This window comes from Thunnus thynnus, chromosome 8 (assembly GCF_963924715.1).
Source record: "Thunnus thynnus chromosome 8, fThuThy2.1, whole genome shotgun sequence".
NCBI lineage: Eukaryota > Metazoa > Chordata > Actinopteri > Scombriformes > Scombridae > Thunnus > Thunnus thynnus.
The window spans coordinates 2,541,223-2,558,997 of record NC_089524.1 but is presented as its reverse complement, the minus strand read 5'-3'; positions in this window follow the sequence as shown (position 1 = coordinate 2,558,997).

Genomic DNA, 17,775 nt, shown 5'->3' with positions numbered 1-17,775 from the left:
TGTGAAGTAATCAGTCATTTCCAGCCATCATATACATATCTAGTGGAGTAAAAAGTGTTAATTTTCCCTCTGAAATGTAGAAGAAATGGAAAGTAACACAACCACTGCAGTAAAAGATACTGAAATATTAGTTCTTAATGCTAAAAGTTTTGTATCTGCTTCAGTGCTCATGAATCCACGGTGGGATTCAAGATTCAAAAAGCAGGTTCATTACTGTCTGTTATTTGAATGAATAATCAACATCATAGACGAGCAGAAGATGCCAGTGGGGAGTCAGGTTATATTTTTCCAGTCTGGTTAGTGCTGAGTCGAGGTAAAACCAGGTCAAAGTACAGCACAGAGATGATTGAGCTGCTTTAACAAACAGGACTGAACTTCTGCCAACATGACCGGGGACTGTCAGAGAGTTACTGTCCCGCAGTGGCTTTTTCATCTGTCGACTCTATGTGACGCATTAATCTGTGACCGGCGATCGCCTTAAGGCAAATACGGTTTGCCTGAATGCACCGATAAATAATTTACATGCACATAATGCTCATTGAGACCAAATATGAAAACACTGAAAGGACAAAATAATAAGAAAACAGCTTAAAAGATTTATTATTGCACACTTATAACATGTCTGACTCATGATGGACGCAGCAGAACCAAAGATTTTACTTGTCAAAACCTGGCGCCTACATTACCCACAATGCAACTTGACCGTCCACAGCTCAGTTAGGAGACTTGGGGCTACTAAATTTTATTCAGCTGCACAAAATGTCACAGCAGCTGGTGTTTTCTTCATCGTTTCACGCTGTATTGTTCATGCTCCCGATTGGGAAGAATCATCCAAACTCATTATGTGTTTTTTCACTGTTACGCAGATGATACACAGATCTACCTCCCACTCAATTCCCAAAGTCAGGCCGATGCAACTCAATTACAAAACTGTCCTCAAGACATTAAAGACTGGTTAGCTCATAACTTCCTTCAGTTAAATGAGGACAAGACAGAGATCATACTCTTTAGCTCCTGAACATCATACGGCTGTTATTACCACCATCACCTCTCCACCTGCATCAGACCACATGCTAAGAACCTGGGTGGTAAATTCTGTTGTCAGGTCCAGCTTCTTCCTCTGACCTAGAAAGAGTCATTGATGCATTAATATCATCCAGGCTGGACTCTACCCAGGCATCTCTCAGACTACCTTTTCCTGCTCACAACCTATCCACAACGCTGCTGCCTGGTTATTAACAAAGTCCAAGAAACAAGACCACATCACCCCTGTCCCTGCATCTTTACACCGGCTCCTCATTCATCACAGGAAAACCTTCAAAATTCTTCTAATTGTCTATAAATCTCTCCATGTTTTCACCTCCACTTATATCTCAGAACTTCTCACCTCTTACAGCACTGCCAAGACCCCTCAGATCTTCCCACTGTGGCATCTTGGGTTTTAATTTGTGTTTAAACATATTTCTATTTTAATCTTGCTCTATTTTTTTTTTGCAATGATCTGTTATGCACATATATGTCTTTATAAAGCGGCAACCTCCGGGGCTGTAAAATGAAGCCAATGTGGAAGTGCCAAAAACTGCAGTTCCTCAAATGGCCACTTGAGGCTCCAAAAGTGAGTCATTCCCCATAGACCCCCATGTTAAAATGCCCAACTTTACAGCAGAAATAAACATGTTTACAGCCTGGTACAAAAAACGGTTTTGGTCTCTGTAGCTAATTTCCTCTTTCATGACAACTGTACAGGGGGTGAATTTTTTTATAACTCACCCGTTTAAGTTTTATTAAGCCGTAAAGTTATGCATAATGAAGGACATGGCTGCTTTGAGTGACAGCTCTTCAGAAACCAACGAAAGGGTGACGTCACGGTAACTATGTCCATATTTTTATACAGTCTATGGTCTTTATGCTTGTATGTGTATACACACTCCTGTCTTTGTGAAGCACTTTGGTGCAAAACCTGTTTGCTTTTTAAAGTGCTACTTGTTGACTCTCCCTTTACATATTCAAACAGCTTTATTAATGGACACAGTAGTATGGACACCAACTCCACCTTCCTTTAGAAACTGGCTGCATGAACTTGTTTTGGTTATCCACATAGAGAAACTGTGATTTGAAGATTTAAAAGGTCTACATAGATGGGAAGAATCTTGGGGTCCTTTTTTGCAATATTTGGACTCAATTTAACCTTATTTGTATGTATTTGTAGTGTGTGTGTGTGTGTGTGTGTGTGTGTGTGTGTGTGTGTGTGTGTGTGTACAGGTTTAAGTTCGGTTTTGGGTATTGATTTCTATGTTGTTACGTATAATGTGTCAATAAAAATAATACACAAAAAAAAGACTGTAACCGCTGTGAAACAAAAAAAAGTGCTCTATAAATAAAATTGGTTGGTTTGTAGTCGTTAGTCGTAGCAGCTGTCACATTGTGATAATTTGGTTTTAAATATCTGACACTGTCAGATTTTAGTCTCAGGTTGTCACCGGTCATCTCCTAGTGAGATCTAGGACACTGTTTTGGATTGACAACCAAAGATTTCATCACTTTCCTCTCAGATGGCCCAAAATCACACAGTGTAAAGAGGCCTTTAGTATGATGCAAAGATTTTGACAGTGTTGGTGTTGCATCATGTTGTTGCCAATTTACAGCTGAATAACCAAAAGTCAAAAAGTCCAAAGCCACTGACCTGAATTTATTTAATTTATCACAGCTGATCCATCAAAAACAAAACAAACAAACAAACAAAAAAACAACACCAGGATGGTCCTTTAAATTGAAGCAGACAGAAGTCCTCACACACACACACACACACACACACACACACACACACACACACACTGGGCCTGCTGGGTGTCACACAGCCCAGCAATCAATGAATCAATACTGAACAGGAAACCGTTATTGGCTCAGAATAGTCAGACTGTGACACCTCCTGCAGACCCATCAGACAGCTGTCACGCACTAACAACATCAACACTCCGGATCCTGGTTCACAGTGAACCACAACACAACGGAGCCCGCCGGGAGGGTAAATGACAGCCATAAACACAGTGCAGGTCGCTGCAATAAAGCGACAAAATGCTCAAATAAATGCATCGTTTGCTGCTGCTGTCTAATTCTCTGAGATAACAGCATGATGTAATATGAAACATTGCAGCACACAGTGAAGCTGAAGATGTCTGATTACCTCTCAGTTCCTCACTAGTGTTGTGCGTCGCGGTGACAGCAGCGGTCCCCTCTCCATCTTCTTCAAATCACGGCATCCCCTCGCGCACATCACCGGACATCACCGACTGTAATCCTGTAATTAACCATCCAGGTCCGGTTACAGCAGCCGGGATCCATCCGCATCCAGCATCCCTGATGATCACCTCGATCTGGAGTCAGAGATGCTGCTGCTGCTGCTGCTGCCGCCGCCGATGCTCCCGTTTCAGCTCATTGGTCGGTTACAGAGAGGAACCCACCACCAACAACCCCCCCTCCGCGACCCAATAAACGGCAGACTGGATTCCCCCCCCCCCCTCCTCCCTCCCAGCGGTGCGGTGTACCCAAACATCAAAGGAGAAGCCTCGTGATGCGGAGGTGGAGGGGGGGGGGGGGGGGGGGGGGGCTCGTGCGCTCGTTTTGGCTCACAATCATGTGAGAGGAGCATCAGTCAGTGACATGAAACGTGTTGAAAGAGGGTCAAGACAAAAGATCAGTGGTCTGCCTGCAGGGGTGACAAGATGTAAACAGATGGGACCTCTTCATCTGATTGATACTGATCTCATTAGGAGCCAATGTCTTCTTCAGTTTAAACCCTCCAAAGTTTAGGTAAATTAAAATAAACAGGTTTTAATCCACCAGATTAGGCTGCAGCTCATGCTGTAGAAGAATTATTAAACCATCTTGCAGGTAGATGCAGAAAATAACTTCATAACAGTGAATAAATATAAAAAAATGAGTTTATCAAAGGAAATCTCTATAACCTGGAAAATAGACACAAACAAAAAATGAATAAATAACTGGAAGCTTCTTGCTTGCAAAATGTGAAAATATTTAGCTTCTGTAAAAAGCAGATTTATACTGCACTTTTACTCCCACTGTAGACAGAATATTGCTCTTTTCTTTTATTCTACATATACTACATTCATCTAACAGCTGCTTTTAGGCCTCGATTTTACAAAGAAAACATTTCAGCTCATAAAATATGTTGCATACTTACAGATTAAACTGAAATGAAGTAGTTAAAATTGGCTCCACTTCATCAAGATGCTGCTTAGACAGTAATGTATCAGTAATAATGATATATAATTATATAACAGTGACCTCTGTTCAGTGACTGAATGAAGAACTCGATCCGTCTTTGTCATTTCATTTTTTCATGTTCTGCTTGTTATGTTCCTTCTTCCCTCCATAATATGTGATATGATCATAATAACATCATCTTTCTCTGTCTGCTGTGGTTTTTCATATTTTGTGTCTTTCTCTATTTCCATCTCTCTCTCTCTCTTTTTTTCTTTTCTCTTTCATTTCAAAGATCCTCATCCCTCCTCAGCTCTCCCACACAGCAGGCTTCCCTCCAGATGAACCCCAGCCAACCTTTGCTTTTATGTCACCTGGTGGCCAAATGGTGAACTACACCTCTTTGGGTTTCTTATTTCATGCACACTTAAGTGTGTGTGTGCATGCATGTGTGTGTTTATATTAATGAATCAAATAGTTGTGTGTATGAGAAGACCAGTGTGCACATGTGGGTTCAATGTGTTTTCTGACAACACAAACACACATGCACATAAGTACACACACACAAGGCATGATTAGACAGGCAATCAAACATTTAAACCTTCTTTGTGCTTGTAAACGCTGCCAAAAAGTCTGCAGAGAAAAAGAAAGAAGGTGCATAAAACAGAAACTGAAAATAAACTGAACTTTTACTATAATTTCAAGAAACTGAAATGAATTAAAAATCCCCTCCAGACGTGTTTGAAGACATATAAAAATACTCTGCTCTGACTTATAATTCGTCTCTGATATGATTTTGCCACAAAAAAAAAAAAAAGAGAAGTGAAAATGATATCTCCTTCTCCCACATGTGAAAATCAAGAATCTATGAATATGCAAATATTGTTCATTTCAGAAGTTTTTTCCTCTTGGACACAAGATGTTTCCTCCTTCACTGTAGAGTTCATTCTCAGTGTTTGTATCTCTGGAGGCTTCAAGTTTCCACATCGCACTTGTGTTAAGTTCCATACTGGATCACGACGGGCTCCAAACTAGCTGTGATGTCACAAATGATGCTCATAGGTACCTTTGTTAAACTGAGATTTAAGGTGATCACAAAGAAAACTTTCCTCCTTCAGTAGATGAATGTAAAAACAAACTCTGCACATTCATCATTCTGCACAGAGGAGGAGAGAACAAACATCCAACTGAAGGAACAAGAAGAAAAACAGATTTCTGAGTGGAGGAGGACTTGGAAAGAATACAATTATTTGCTTTCTTTCTTGAGAGTGAGATGTTGAGACAGATTTCAACCTCATGTCTGAGTAAAATGCAGAGTAGGAGTCAGGATGTGGTTAGCCTAGCTTAGCATAAAGACTGGGAGCAGAGGGAAACAGCTAGCCTGGCTCTGTCAAAAGTTCAAAAATACACCAACCAACACCTCTAAAGCTCACTAATTAACCTGCTGTATCTTGTTTAAAGAGAAATTTAGTACATGTTGGAATTATTTCTTGGCTGATATGATTGTTTCAACAAGCAGATACAGAATATATATAAGTGAGGTTATCAGTGTGGAGTTGCTGTTGAAGGTTTAAGCTAATTAAACCTGCAATAACTGATGTTTTGTCCATTTGCTTTCAGCAGAAACAAGTAACAACACTGGAACATTATCAGCTTTTAAGTTGTTGCTTATTTCCACATCCAGCAGTTACAGAGCAACATTATCATTCATCTGGAGTCGTGTTTCTGTCCACCTGGTGAATGTAAGTCCAATATTCACTCTCTTTTAGCTCTGTTTTTACTCTCTACCAACTCCTGACGGAAATATCTGGCTCTTTAGCTGCTAAATGCTCCACTATGTTCACCAGCTAGTCAAAACGACGCTATGAGAGCCCTGAGAGTGAACCAAAACAGTAAAGTTGAAGAGCTGAAACTCACTATAAAGCTCTGTAAAGCCGAGATGAACTGCAGAGTCACTAATAATTGTAGGTTCATCAATATGAGCCATTTGATACAATTGTATTATAAAAGAAAATATGTTACAGCTGCTTTATATGTTTATTTATGGTAATAATCACAAATAAATGTGTGTGTCATACACTGGCCTACTGTAAATTTACATCCTTACATGAATGGAATGATGTGTTGTGGGTGTGTTTCTGTGTTGGTGAGTGACATTATGTTTATGAATATTTGTGTTGTAGAAAGCACTCAGCCCTCTCTTCACTTTCCTGCTGTGTTTGTTTGAATTTGTCATGATCGTGTGTGACGTGACGAATGAGGTCGAGACATTTCGGCTGACTGTTAATATTAGCTCATTCCTGCACCCAGAGCTGATGTAGTGATCAAAACCTTCATCGCTGGAGGAAACACGCCGCCTGGCACTGATATCCATCAGAACACAGGTGTGTCTGTCATTACACACACACATGTTACACAGCTGTTCAAAAGCTTTATTTTAAATTCTTATCTCTCACTCCTGAATCTTTCTTTTTTTTTACCTCACATCCCATTAATGTCAATGCAAGTCCCACTTTCTTTAAAGAGGACATATTCTGCTTTTTGTGATTTTCTGTGATTTATATACTGTTATAAAGATAGATTTTAAACATGGTTTAAGTTCCAAAACTTGAGGCAAACATATATAAAAATGCTCCCTGTCAGGGCTTCAAGCTGTTCTGAAAAGCTTCGTTTGCAACGTTACCTCTGCTTCCTCCCCCTGATGACATCAGATCATTTGCATATACTCACAAACAGCCGTCTGTTTCATAGTCTTTGTTGCTAAGGTGGTTGCTAAGGTGTTTCCATGTGTTGTCATGTTGTCCACTTACATATTTCAGATGTGATTCAGCTCCAACATGTACGGATGGATTTGAGAAGTTGACATTTGGAGCAAAGAAGGAGAAAAAGAAGTGAAATCCTGCTACTATAGTTTGCTTAGGAGGAAGCTTCCTGAAGCTGACCAATCAGGACAGAGTGGGCTCATCAGGAGGCGGGCCTTAAAGAGACAGGAGCTAAAACAGCCTGTTTCAGACAGAGGCTGAACTGAGGGGCTGCATAAAGAGCCAGTATAAGATATTTAAGGAGTTTTTGACTGGAAATCATGCAAAGATATTCCAGTAAAGCCCCAGAATATAAACATAGAGGAAATGTGCATGATACATATTCAGATGACTGTGTTTGTTGAGTCACTAACTGTCGAATGATCTTAACATCACCGTTGTTGATGATGGTGATGAAGGTTTAAAAATGATAAATTATGACAAACATAACTGCTACTTGAAATGAAAACATTTTCTAACTTATGACTCAAAGTATTTTCACAAAAACAAAACAAATCAGTTGTAACTAAACTCCACATTATGATTTCTAGAATTGGATTCATGGTTGAAAACTTTTAGGCTGTTGGAGTCCTGGATCAGTTACTGGCAAAAGCTCCTGTGTTGATACCTTATTTATTCCAGCAGGCAGACAGACAGACAGGAAAGGCCAGAATTTGTACATGAATAAATCTGAGTGGAAGAAATACTCAAAATAAGTAATATCACAAAAAAGTTTTTACACTGACTGAAGTGTAAAAGTTGTTTTTCCTGATCTTCTTATTCTGCTGAGATTACATACAGATTATATAGGTCAGCAAATAAGCTCATTTTCTCCTAGAAGAATGAACAAAACCTTAAAGCTATAGTATGTAAGTTTTTCTTATATGTTTTTAGTTGAAATATGCTCCGAAGCAGATCTTCATGTGGAGCAGAGTTGTTAGAGGCTTATGTGACTCTGGTTCATTGATCAGCCTGGCAGCAGTACTGAGACATTCCCCTCTCAAATCTGTAAAGGAGCTAAAACACACTTCTGGCCTAATACTCCTCTCATATTGATTAGCTTCTGGGAGATGTTGGTATGGCCAACAAGCTCCTGATACCTCCAGTCTGAGGCTACGTTCACATTAGACGCTGAAGTGGCCCAAATCTGCAAATTTATTTGCCTCCAAGTGACTCAGATCAGATTTTTTTCATGGAAATGTGAACAAAACAAATCTGATCTGATTGAAATCAGATCTGGGCCGCGTCTCACTTCTCTGCACAATATCTCCTGTCTACATCATTCAGTGTCGACACCTCACAGCCCGGCTACAATAAACATGCAAGGAAGTCTCACATTTCTGTGATATTTTTGTAGAAGCTTTTATTCGAGCTAAACTGGAAAGAACTTGTTGTACCATGTCATCCATGTCTAGGACTTGACTGTTGCACAAATTATTATGTTATTGTTGATATTCTTGTACAGATGCAGCTCACATTTCAGTTAAATCTGCACATGTGTGGCAGTGTAGAAGCCGGATACATGTCACTTACAAACATGAACACAAAGAGATCGGATCAGACTACAGTAAGACCTGTGATGTGAACCAAGCCTTAGAGCTCTGTTACTTCCAGTTCCTGCAAAGAAATCAATACATGAACGTGAACGTGATCATGAGGATGCAGGTGAACGGCTGCAACGGAGCAGAGAGAGGGAGTCGTTTCCTATCTGCTCTCATGCTAGTGCTAGCTTGATTTCTAGAACTTTCATATTGTAGTTTTAAATAGAAACAGAAATTAGAGGTTCTGTTGCAGAAACAGGTCTGTTACCTTTTGTAGGTCTTTGCAGGATAAACATGAAGTGAAGTTACAGTAACAGTCATGAGCTAAAACAAGTAGAGTGTACCTCAGATTAAAATCTAACAACAATCTAACACAATATTACAAAAATAATAATAATAATCAGTTCTATTTTCCAATAAGCCAACTCCTGAATTACACATATCCGGGTCATACCGGGTCATTTCCTCTTCCTCGCTCCTCTCCTGATGGTCGGCGTGAAAACTTAGAAGCAGATAAACATGAAACCAAATGTCAAACGTTCTCAACAGGTTTCTTTACCCCTCAGATCCTTTACATTCAGTGGTCAGTGGTTTTTTTGCAGATATAGACTCAGAATAACCTTTTCCTTTGATGGTGAGCTACCTCCGAACCTCTGGAATTGGAATTAACTGAACCAAAATCTACCTCACTACAACACTTTCTGACTCAAGGACCAAAATCTAGAGGGTCTGTGTTTTTTTTTTTGCTGGCATTATTATTATTTACAGTTTACCTGTTTGTCTTGGTTTCATTGGTTCCCGTATATATCGGGCCTATCTTCTGTTAAGCATCTGGTCCTCATATTCAAAGTCCCAGCTTAATAACATTTAGCTAATCACACATACTACAAGTGGGTCAAAGTTCTGTTTTCTCGGACGAGTTTTCTCTCCGCCTTTCCTCCCCGCTGCCTCATTTTCTCCCACTCGCATCATTCCTGCTGTCTCCATAGATTTAATATCTGCGCAGGGCAGGCTGCCTGCCTTGCTCAACAGAAAAAAAGATCCTCCGCAGCACAATAGTCCAACAACACACATAATGAGAGGAGAGAGGAAAATAAAGATGAAGAAGAGTTGTTCCTCGGGGGGAAGTGAGGCGTCAGGAAGATTCCTTTCAGACTGATGATGAGTCAAAAGAAAAAACAGAATTCCACAGATAGAAAACTGCAGAGCTGATGAGAAGCGGTTCGTCCAAGTTAAAGACTTGGACGATGTTTAATGATAATTCGCTGGTCATAATGTATCATCACGGCATTGTTTCGAATCAGCTTTCTGCTCTGCCAAGCTGGTGTCTGTCATGGAAACTCAGACTTGTAATTACAGCAGATCAGAACGGACAAAATTTGGAAAGTGCTGCGTCAGAGCTTTTTATGGCTGCTTGGCTGAACTTGAGGCTCGGTTTAGTTTCAGCGTGCTGTGTGTGTGTGTGTGTACTGAAGTCATCTGTGCTTTCCTGTGCTTGTGCAGCTGAGCGTGAACAGAGGCTGGATCACATGGAGGATCCACTTTGGAAGTAAAGGCAGTCAGAACAGGGACGTAGCTACCAGCGAGGGCACTGAGGTGATATCTTCCGTATTTTGTCTTGGAGTTCTGGAGAATCAGCAACCTGAGTGGAGTTAACAGTTAAAAACCTACATGTGGTGGGTATTTTAGGGCTGCAACAATTATTTTTTTGTATTGATTATTTCTAAATTAATCATTTGGTTAGCGAAATGTTAAAAAATGGTGCATTCACAGTTTCTCAGAGGACATGGAGACGTCTTCAATTTGCTTGTTTTTTCTGACTAACAGTCTAAAACCAAAAGACAGTCAATTTAGTGTCATATATGATACAGAAAAACAGCAAATCATCACATTTTAGAGTCTAGAAGCAGAGAATTTTGGGCATTTTTGCTTAAAAAATAACCAAAATGATTAACCGATTAATTGACTAATTGTAGCAGCTTTTTTATAAGCTGAAGTTTTAAAGACTCTACTTACAATTATCTTGTTAAAATCCTTAAAATTACATCTACTCCTTCACCCTCATTAATAATTCAGAAGTTTTCCTGCTGGACACAAGATGTCTCCTTCTTCACTGTAAAGTCCACAAATGATGCTCGTCGACCCCCCGCCCCCCTCCTTAAAAATTGTATTTTCAATGAGCTCAGAGAAATTTTCCACTTTCAACTGATGAATGTGAAAACAACCTTCTAGTGTCAAACTCTGCACATACATCATTCTGCAGCGTGAAGCTCAAACATCCGACCATAGGAACGAGAAGAAAAACATATCTGAGTGGAGGGGAACCTTAATGTTTTCCCATGTTGGACTGTTAATTTGAATTTTAGATTAAAAGTGACAACCTCACTAAGGAGAAAGCTTTGAAACTGCATACTGACCTTCATGTTGGGATAAAGGCTGCAGGTGGAAGTAGCCAAGACGCCTCATCTGTAAACCTGCTTATAACACTATAATTTATGTAAAAAGATCTCACTGTTTGGGCCTTTTTGCCAAGAAATATGTCCAGGAGAAAGCATTTACTTATGCAGGTTATAAGCTACTAAATTTACTTTCATAAATCTCCATTAAATCATCAAGTTTCTATTGTTTTCTGACCAATCAGGGACCCTCTAAAGACTGAGTGATGTGCCTATACATGGGGCTGCTGGCGTTAGCTTTGCATTAGCGTTACGTTATGTAGCGAAATTCCACTTTTACACCGTCATGTGTGTCGGATTTTTTTTATTAGCTTAAAGTATGCTTTTCTTCCGATTAAAATGACAGAAATCATTGCAGCTTTTATAATTTAAACCAGACGCTAGAAAGTAATTCCTGCTGGTTTAATGAGCAACTCCACATAGCACTTTCACATCCAGACTGCGGAGGTCGGGCAGAAGCTACGTTCATTCTTTTTTTTGAGTCATTATTAATTTCAACCTCATGTTTAAGAGACTGAATAAATTCCACATTCACGCAGACAACCTTCGTATGTCGGAGGAGCTGATTGACGATTAACTGTTACATCTCTGCTTTCAGCATAAATGTGTTCGGCTCCAATCTGACAGAAATAAAACCATTTTTTTTGATATCTGAGGGAGGGGGGACCTTGATTCATGATCCCAGTGTCTCTAAAATCTTGGCTGCAGCTCTGCAAGAACACAATTATCAAACAAACAAAACAAAAAAAGAGACATCTCTGCTTTCAGCGTAAATGTGTTCAGCTCCAATCTTACAGAAATAAAACCATTTTTTTTAATATCTGAGGGAGGGGGACTTTGATTCATGACCTTAGTGTCTCTAAAATCTTGGCTGCAGCTCTGCAAGAACACGCAATTATCAAAAAAACAAAACAACAAAAAAAAAGAGTCTGTAATAAGCAAGTTCCTCTCTGCATGTTAATCACAAATCCCCATTAATTCCACCACATGAGTCTCCAACACTGGACATGTCCACACACACACACACACACACACATATGTGCTCAGTAAATATATTCCAACCTGGCTCTGCACTTACAGTAAATCCAGCCAAGACTCGCTGCTCTGAATTTATGAGAACAGATTCAGAAGTTGTGTCTTTGTGGGAAAAGCACTCCAATGAGCTAATTAAAGTGAAAACAGTCTGTGGAAGTTGTGATGGTAGGAGGCGATTGCTGGAACTAGAAAAACAAAGAACCAGAACAGTGTCAGAGAAGGGAGTCAAAAAAAAAAAAAATCTATTTTTCACCGCTGACTCACTCTCGCTAATCAGGTATTAGTTTAAACGCCATTGTTAAATAAGGACAATACAAACGTTTCCTCTCGGCGTGGAGCCCATCAGGCGCCTGCCACTTACACTAAATGGATAATTGAGAAAAAAATAAACTGTGGGGTCCACTTGCTGCAGGCCAACTAGATCTACAAGTGTGTGTGTGTGTGTGTGTGTGTGTGTGTGAAGGAGAAAGCTCGGCCTTTGGTTTGCTTAGTGTGTGTGTGTGTGTGTGAATGAGAGAAAAAGAGTCGGAGGGGCGAGCGCACGCACAGCCACCAGTGGGGGAAAATTGAAGGCAGATTTTCCACGGCAGGCGTCGGCTCCAAATTGCTCGTTTTGGATGGGGAATTTGCTCTGGCACGAGATGTGACAATGATATTCATTTCAGAGCTCGCCCTCATTTATACTGAGCTGAAGACACACACACACACACACACACACACACTGACACACACATGCACGCACACAGGCACAAGCCCCAGCTGAACCAAAACTATTACAGAAAACTTAAACTGCCTTCAAAGGAGAAAAAGAAACATTCCACATAGCCTCAAGTTTAGGCACTGATCAAAAGGCACATGCATAAACTGTATCCCTCTCTTATACTCTCCTTCACACACACACACACACACACACTTCTCCAGCCCTTGTTCAGACGTCCACATGCATGCCCAGACCTGTAACATGTGCCCACATTCAGCCGATTTTGATCCAAGCCCCAGTGTCATGTTTCTCCAAATAATCATCTCCAACTGGCCAGTATGGAGCCCATTAGAGAAAGCTCCACTACAGATGATGACCGAGCGGGTTTTCCTCCCGTCTGCAGCTCAGTGAGAGAGAGAGAGAGAGAGAGAGAGAACACGGGCTGTGTGAGGAGGAGGAGAAAAGGTCAGAGATAAAGATACACCAGCATCATTTCATCACAGAAGAAGAAGAAGAAGAAGAAGAAGAAGAAGAAGCACATGAAAGAGATTTAGTTCTAAAATTAGCTGAGTCGACTCTAAATGAGGGTCACATGTTTGCTTTGTAGTTGCTCAGGTTGTTGTTATTTTATGAGTCTTCTTTTCTCATTTTGATCATTTCATCATTTTTGTCTTCTTCACTTAATTCTTTAATCAGATATTTTCTGATTTAAATTACAATTTTGACAATTTTAAGTTGTATCTTTGGAGAAATATGGTTTTGTGAAAAAACTTGTATTTTTATTCTTTAAAGTAAGTTTTGATAAAAAGTGTCATTGCTATGACAGAAACTCAGGAATCTAATTAACACCAGAACAGAAACGTTTCAAACTTTACTCAGCATTAATAATATTTTAGCATTTTTGAGCTCCTCCGTCTGTCTTAGAACAAGCTTCATATTAGCTTCAGATAAACTTTTGCATTATGAAGGGATCTTCTAATGGTCAGTATGAACAGGAGGAATGATTACAGCAAGAAAAACATCTTTCCTAACTGTTGTTTTAAGACAGACCTGTCGTTTAACAGTGGAGTCAAATCAAATAAAGGTTTTGTGCTGCTGTATTTTCATTGAGGTTTAAGGACATTATAACGGCGTTAAAGTATTCAGTCGCTCAATCATTTCCTTCTTTTCCAGTCAATTTTCATCTGTAATTGAGTCCTTAAAGTCTTATTTTCAGCAGTGCAGCGAGTGACTGTCTACTGAGGAAGACCATGGTATATGCTCAAAAGCCATGGTGAGATTGTTTTACTTGTTTTCATGTATCTAAGATTGAGTTTAATTCTTTCAAACTGCAGATACACAAAATAATTTCCACTGGAACAATTTGAAGTGTTGTTACAGGTCTGAACTGGCAGTTTTTGTTACTTTTTTTTTTTTTTTAAAGGAAAATAAATCCCTAAAAAGGCAGTTATAGCCAGAAATGACTCAATAAGATTTTCTAGAAGTGGGTTTTTTTTACTGAGGAGGAGTTTGACACTTTCCTGTCTGATGATCAGCAGCTTCTCCTGCAGCTGTGTGGACAGTCAACGTCCAGCAGAGGGAGTAAGACCGCCGATAATTTGAGGAGGAGGTGTGCTTTCTAAAGGTGGCACTCAGTATGGACTCTACAGATGGTGGCCCCCCCTGCTGCAGTAACAACCTGAAGTCAATGAGACTCATGGTTCCCTCTGAGGAACAAAAATCAGATTATCAAGCCGTAACAAACTACTTCCTGTTTCAGCTTCCTTTAGGCACAACAGACTGTTAATGTGTTGTTGGTTATTTCATGTCTGCAAAGTGAGCTGAAAGCTGAAAGAGTAAAAAAAAAAAAGGTTTGGACAGTGTATCAGCAGCTGACAGGTACATATATGATAGTGAGCACTTAACAGGCTCTGCTTATAATCTGACAGCCTGATAGTGCTGTCTTTTAAAGTGTTTTACTGCTTTGTGTCGGTCATGAAAGAGACAGTTTAAAAGGCAGAGAGAGAGCAAATCCCAAACGAATTATAAGGCCTGTTGGAGGAATAATGTACTATTCCCTGCGGTGAGTAAATGTCTGCGCTCTTGAGACTTGTTGCATATTTCCCAGGTCATACACGTGTTCTGCTGCGAGAGAGGCCACACTTCCTGTAAAAAGATTGAAAAAAGTCCAAATACTTAAAATAGTTCATGTGCCATGAGGGAATATGAACTCTTGGTGATGATTATATAGAGGACGATGTCTCGGAGCTCACGTCATGTCACTCACCATAATTGTTGTTTTGGTTGTTGCCCCGCTGGACCTCAACAGGGCCGAGAGAATTAAAACGCTAAGTCATCCAGGACCGAAACGCTCACAACAGCCATTTAAATCGAAGCCAGGAGCGTTTATCACACCATAATTAAGTTACTTCCAGGACGAGACAAAAAAAAACTATCTTTGTCACTGTGTTACATGCACCATGGGAAAATACAGAATGTGACATTTAGGTTTTGCGCTGACATCCTGTACTTTTAAATCATCTAAATAGGCTGCAGCTCAGCTCAAATCATCGCGGATTGGACCTTATTTTTGTAGTTTTGGCCGTCGTTTCTGGTAGTTATAACGACAGACAGGTGAGTGAACAGATCAGACAGATATTAAGAAAACTCTGAACTTCTTGCTTCGGCTTTATAACCAACTAAAGAGGTTTCAGCTGTTCCCATCATTTTTTCCTTAAAGGATAAGTCTGATAATGAATAAAGTATGTATTTCTACAATATCTGAGCATGGTTTAGGTTTACTGACAACAATCTATTGTATGTTAAAATCCAACATATCAGTCTTTGTCAGGGATAGAGCTTCTGCGTTAGAGTTGAGTGCATAACAAACCTACCGACCGCTCCGATCGCTACACTCTTAAAGCCTCAAACCGCTCGTACAACAATTAATCACATCTAAAAGTTTCTTCTGAACGTCTCAGGCGTTTTCTAAAGCCTCTCTCTCTCTCTCTCTCTCTCTCTCTCCTTCTCTCTCTCTCTTTCCAGGAACTTGGTGTGTTTTTGCAAATTTTTTGTAGTCTTGTAAAAGACAAATCACACACTTCCAGACATTCATGGTGTTACACTCTCCGGGTTGTTCAAATGAAAACTGACTGAAGTTGTTGTGTGAAGTATGAAGAAAAGTTCAAACAATGCCAACTTTCTCACTTCCACACAGCTGGCCAACCACTGCGTGAAGTGGGAATGATTGTCCCATTGTCTGTTTTGGAAGGTTATAAAACATGTCAGACACAGCTCTAAAAACTGAGCTGTAGATAAAGTATGTGGGAGGAGATATCAGACGCTATTAAGGTGCCAGTATAATCCATCAGAAATGCTTGTCGGACGGTTGAACACACCTTTCAGACGTCGGGATTATGACAGATTTTCCAAAACTGACAATCCAAGCTCTCTTTTTTTCAGCCTTTACACAACTATTACTGTCACTTTTTTTGTGTTTACAACCGAGCGCAGCAGCAGCTATGAATATCTTCCAGGAGAGACTGTCTGAAAACGTACATCCTCATATTTAAAAGATTATTGCGTCGGTTTTTTTTTTCACTTCACCTTCGAGCGAGGCCTTTCCGAATAACTATAAACGCGGTTGGACAACACACACACACACACATCTTACAAACAGACATCTGGCCGTTAGACAATCCAACAAACACTTCTTTACTTTCTGCCTGAAGCACACACAAACTATTCCTCTGTCGGCACTGAATGCCGCCATTGGATGTAGATTCCTGGTTTCTTTCCCCCGTCAGACTTTGTTGCCGTGAGTTTCAGATCTCATCAATAACTTTGGCGAGTACAGCGTTTTCATAACTGATAGAAACTGATGTCCAAAAAAAAACTACAAAAAGAAGACCCACGTTGTAATAAAACCAGTTATCCTTTAAAGTTTACATGCTCCTCTAGGTTCTAAGAGATTTTTTTAATGACCTTTTTAGGCCATTAAACTGTTGTGAAATCCTGTGTTGATGTTCAAAAATAGTACATGTTAATCAGAAAAAGCAACCGTCTTTTTTATGGGGAAAAAAAAAGCCACATTTTCAACAGTTCCTGAAGACAAAAAAACAAAAAAACCAACAACTGCTTGGCGATGGGCATATACAGTCCATATGGTCATCAGCGTTAACCTTGAGATGGCAGCTTGAAGCTAATTATGTTTCCTTTACAGTCCAACAGAGGGTGTATTCGAGCCTGCATCTGTGTTTATGAAAAGTGTGTAATAATAGTGACTTAATCACACAAACAGTGCAACCTCTCAGTCAACTTGACTTTGCGTGGAAACTCCACATCTCGGGACATTCTTTTGGTTGTTCACCCAAACCACACACTGTTAACAGCTGTGCAGTATTTCACTCAGGCTGCTCCGAGATTTTCTCCTCTTTTTTTTTTTGTGCCGAGCTCTTTTCCAAAACCACTCATTAATAAAGTATTTGTGATCATGTGGCACTGACAGCGGGACAAAGATCACTGCAGGCGGATAGAGAGAGAGAGAGAGAGAGAGAGAGAGAGAGAGAGAGAGGGGTGGTGGGAAGGAAAGAGGGGAGAGGAGGGGGTGAAAAGCAAAAGTTAAGGAGAAAAAAAAAACAAAGAGAAAAGGGATAAAAGAAGAGAAAAAAAGGTGGATGTTTTAGGGGAGAAGGGTTAAGAAACGCTCTCTTTCCCGCTCTCTTGCACACACACACACACACTCTCTGCACGCAGACTCCCCAACCCCTCCCTCGCTCTTACTGTCTCCTCTGTAATGAGCTCCAGATGTTGCTGAGGATGGGGGTGGGTGGGTTGGGTGAGGGCAGAAGTGGAGGGGGGGGGGGGAGGAGGAGGAGGAGGAGGAGGAGGAGGAGGAGAAGTGGTGGTGGTGGTGGTGGTGGTGGTGGTGGGGCCTTGTATATCATGTGCTCAGGCGAGGAGAGACGCTGTCCGATGGGGACGCTGTCAGCCCTGATGGAGTGGCTGGCCAGGGCCTGGGGGCAAAGAGGGGAGGAGGGGAA